The following is a 5,128-nucleotide window of genomic DNA, read 5'->3' on the forward strand; positions in this document are numbered from 1 at the left end:
ATAATTAATTCTAACATTTATTAATAAACACTTGTCACTCATTAAGAAAAGTGAAAATTTATTTAAAATAAAAAATACATATAATCATAGCAAACAAATATGTGTGGCTCATTGGCAAACTTGTGTTTGTTAAAAGCAAGTGGCTAAGGTTTAAATCTTGTTATTGCTAAAATTTGAAGTTTCTACACTAACAAAACGAAATTAATGAGAGGGGATCATTAATTAAAGGATTAATAGGAGAATTTGAATTAGGCACTAAAATTCAAATTCAAATTTAAATTTGTCTTAGAGTAATTGACTAATTAATGAAAGAGAAATTAGACTTAAATAAATGACATTAATGAGATATTCGGTATTAAATATGGATTAATGAAATTAATGATATGTATCAAACTGCATTGGACTGTTTCAGACCCGTATCGGCCGATACGGGCCGATACATATCCGAAACAGCCCGATACGGGCCCATATCGGCCAATACGTGCGAAAAGAAACGGAACAAAAGATTTCAACACGTTCCACGTATCGGGTTCTTGTTGAAACGATACGTATCGGCCAATATGGCCCGATACGTTGCGGTATTTTGAACCTTGTGTGGAACCAATGATAAAGTTTCTACGCCAGTAGTAAAATACATGGGGTCTGCACCTTTCACAGTGGGGCCCGTGAATTTATTACTGGCGTGAAACCTCATCATTGATTCCACAACCCGCTGATAACCAAAGCATTCATCAGCTAATCCGAATTCTTTCTTTGTACCTCATAATGGAATCCCAACTTTTCATATAAACAAATTTCTCATTCTCAAGGTTAAGGGTGTAAATGGATCGGATTCAAATCGGATTAGGCAATATTCGAATTCGAATCTGATTAGAAAATTCGATATCCGATGGATATTGAAAATTATTATTCGAATTTGAATCCAATTAAATATTTAAATATTCAATTTGATTCAAATTCGACTAATTAATTATTTTAGGTAATTAATAAATATATAAAATAAAAATTTTATTTATATAAAGTATATAAATATGTAAATTATTTATATAATTTAATTATATATATATATATCAATTATATAAAACATTTAAAAATTTTATATACAATATATAATAATTAAATAATTAGTCAAATTCAAATATTTATTGAATTGAATTAGGTCATATCCGAATTTGACTGATTAAATACTCGAATAATCCAAATTCGATTCAAGTATGTCAAATCTCAAATTTGAAATTGGATTTTTGAATACCGTTGTCAAGGTTGCCCCACCAAAAATCTCTACAAAGAGAATTAATTCTCAACACATAATCTTTGGATATGAGGAAAGTAGAGAGAAAGAATTTAGGAATTGCTTGTAGAACATTTTCAATAAGCACTGCACGCCCCGCTTGTGATAGAAGTTTAGATTTCCAACTTTGCAATTTATTTGAAATTCTGTTTACAATGAGGTTCCAATTCTCTTTACATCCCCATTGTTAATAAAAAAAAAGACCCCAAATAAATTAAAGACTATAGGACCTTGAGATATAGCTTGGAAGGAAAAGTTTAGTATCAACATGTTTTTATAGAGAAGCAAATATAGCTGCAGATTGGTTAGCTAACAAAGCTCATGCAGTTTGTGTTTTGAATGGTCTAATTCGAGACCTTTAACGTTAATTTCTTGCTTAGATTTTTTGGGACATGCTACCCCCTAGAGCTGTGTAGCCCTCCTTTATTATCCCATTTTATCAAAAAATAAGACCCCAAATATTTTTTCATCTTGTTCATGATCTTCACTCCCAAGATTGAAGCAAGAATTTTCCTGCATCTCCTATGCACATTGGGACTAAAGAAGATGGATGATTTTTGAAAATTTACCAATTGATCACACCACCCACCAGAGTGTCTAGACAGTCCTTAATTTCTTGAAGCTCAGTTGGAGAAGCCCGTGCAAATATCAAGATATCATCTGCAAAAAATAGATGATTGAGAGCACAACCTCTCCTTCCAAACTTGAAGCCTTTGAGATTCCCTTCCGTAGTTCTGCTTGTAAGTAGGCTTGGAAGCACATCTAAGCATAAATTGGAAAGGTAAGGGGAGAGAGGACAACCTTGCCTCAATTGAATCCTATAACTATTTGACATGATAATTTACGTTTTGGATAATAATGGCTTTGTGCTTTGGGTTTTGTTTGGTTGTGATACAAATTTATTTGCGCTACTACAAATGCATGGAAGAACAAATAAGGCTGTGTTTGGAAACAATGCAAATGGAGTGTAAATCACGGTTTAGGGTAAATTTGCACTCTGGTTCACTTTTGCCTGTGTTTGGCAACATTACATTTATGCATTGACAAATGACAGAAAACACATTTCCCAATGCATATTTACATTGACAATAAAATGTAAAAGTACATCAATAAAAAATAAGTAAATTTGCATTTAAGTGAACTTTTGATAAAAAAGGCATATGCTTTATTGGAATTCGTGTTTGCATCCATTACAGCTAAAAGTCGGTTTGTTAAGAAGGTAAATTTATTAGTGCAAAACTAACACAACTATGCAATTTATATGAACCATTTTACACTCTATATATTTGCATTCAGACTTATTTGCATCGTATCCAAACACAGCCTAAAGAGAATGTTAATTTTGATTTAATTTTATTTTAGGCATTACTTTATTATACTTTAGGTCTTATTTAACTTCATTACAAATCTATAATGCAATCAACAAAATAAGGTAAAAATTGAAACAAAGATAAATTAGAATTTGTGTTGAATAGTTTGCTTCAATTCAAATAAATTTGCACTGTAATCAAACACAACCTTGAGTTTTAAAAATATTTTGACTTTAGTGATGTGGCCTCAGCCAACACCTAACAAGAACCACCACGTGAACAGAATGCCAAGGAAACGCCATGTGTCCCACACATAGTGGGATATGTGAACATTGGAAACTCTTAAGCTGACCACTCAAACAACAGCAGAACAGCTCGAGGTCTCCCACTCTGCCCATGATGAAATGTGTAGGCCATATAGAAGAACAGTTGGACCACAAACCGGGGGCACAATGGTTCAAGACATCTATACAAGGGCATATCACCTAAGGTAAGATTTTACATATAACCTGAACTCCCCAGCACTCTTGATCTCTTATTCTCATTATGCCCTACATCTGATATGGCGTAATAGAGACCCCACCTCCCCATTCACTCTTATTGACTTGAGTATCGGATTCTTACTCCCCAGGTATCCACCTTACGGCATTTGAATGTTTTTACTCACACGTTGCCAAATCCAAATTACCTCAAAACAACATCATTTAAAGTTTTTTTTTCTTTAAAGACTTTAGATTTCTATGTTATTGAAAACAAACTCTTACTAAATGCTGAACACACTGGGAGTGACGAATTTATCCAAATGTTGTCTTCATTAAAAATGGGTTTTTATAGTCTTCCCCCTTATAAATGTTTATAGATTTATAAAGATGAAAAGGATGACAAATAGAGGAATCTACCACAATTCAAATGGGTATGGGGTACTATAGCATAAATAGGAATTTGATTCAATATAAAAACCAATAAAAATTTATGAGGAAGAACAAATCACAAATTTCCCTAATTAAAATCATTACATACAAAATGAATATATATGAACATGTGAATGCAACACATGAAGGGAATCTGATTATTTATGGGTATGACTATGATATCGGAAAGAGATGATATCCAAAAAACTTCTAACCAATCAGTTAGAATTATAAACGTGATAGCCAATCATGTGTTATTTATGGGTTTCAAAAAAAATCAAGTGTTATTTATCAAGATTCATGGGTGGGTTTTGATTGGTCAAAACTCTTCTAGTACCATGTCTTTCGTGTATCATAGGTTTTCCCTTTAGTTATTTATTTAGAGGCCATTTGGTAATGCCTTTTTTGAAAGGTCTTCTCGAAGCTCTGACAGTCAAAAGACGATGTGAGTGTTTGCATCAAGATCTTAGCAGCTTGAAGATCGTTTGGTTAAGGTGTGTCTATTCCTACGTCTTTCCACACGAAGACAAGTTAAAAAAAGGCAAAAAACTCCATTTGGAGTTTCCCGAAAATAACCTGAAATAGGCTTTTCACGTCTTTTCAGGGCTATGACTTTCGACGACTAGATCTTTTCCCAACCAAACGAGAAAAGATCAAAATGCGGACTGCCGAGCTTCCAAAAAGTCGACAGCCCGCACGAAAAGATGCACCAAATGGGGCCTTATTTATTTTTGATAAAACTAATTGAGGTGATGTGGGCATCGTAGTAGAACTATAGATATTTCAACGTACAAGGTCCCGGAATTACCTCCTTTAATGTGTTTGGAACTTTGGATCATACAACCTAAAATCTCCAAGATCTGTGACTTTGCTCCCGTGGAAATAATTTGAATATTTCCATGGATATGTGGCTTTAGTTGTTGGAGTTGGACAATTCTTTTTTCTTTCCCTACATAAGTTGTTTGGCACCCAAAGGTGCCATATTTTAAGGCCAGGCTGTCTTAGTGGCCCCATGAAGTGGAGTCCAGATTTCCTGTCTATAAGAACTCTGCCCATGTCTACCTACATAACGTTGCAGTCATACATGGGGAACATCTCATCTTCCTACATAATATTATGCACGGGGAAATATTTCCAATGCATGGAGATAGTGTGTTGTGAGTGGACGTGAGCAAAATTCTTGTAGGCAGGAGTCCGTGAAGTGATGGTCCTCATAGCCTGATAGCCGGCCTAGTACTTTTGGTTTTGCAGATTTGTAATTCATGCTTCTCCTTAAAAGTCTAAACTTTGAAAATAAGAGACTTGGTGATAAAACCTTGAGGCAATTGTAATGAGCAATATTGTTTAAATGAATCTAGTGTATATGTTTTTATCGTTCACATAAAATTTAACATTGAAGATTAAGAGCATGCAACTTAATTACATGTTTCCTAGTTAGGGTGTAAATTTGAAGTAAATCAATTCATATTTGAATAATCGGAAAATGATAATTCGAAGTTGATTAGAATCTTTATTGGGCCCATTTGGTGCATCTTTCCACATGGTCTTTTAGCTATTTACAAGCCACGCAGATTGATATTTGGTCTATTCCCGTTTGGTTCACAGAAGACCTAACC

Source organism: Nelumbo nucifera, chromosome 4, assembly GCF_055504915.1.
Source record: "Nelumbo nucifera cultivar China Antique chromosome 4, China Antique-T2T, whole genome shotgun sequence".
NCBI classification, from domain to species: domain Eukaryota; kingdom Viridiplantae; phylum Streptophyta; class Magnoliopsida; order Proteales; family Nelumbonaceae; genus Nelumbo; species Nelumbo nucifera.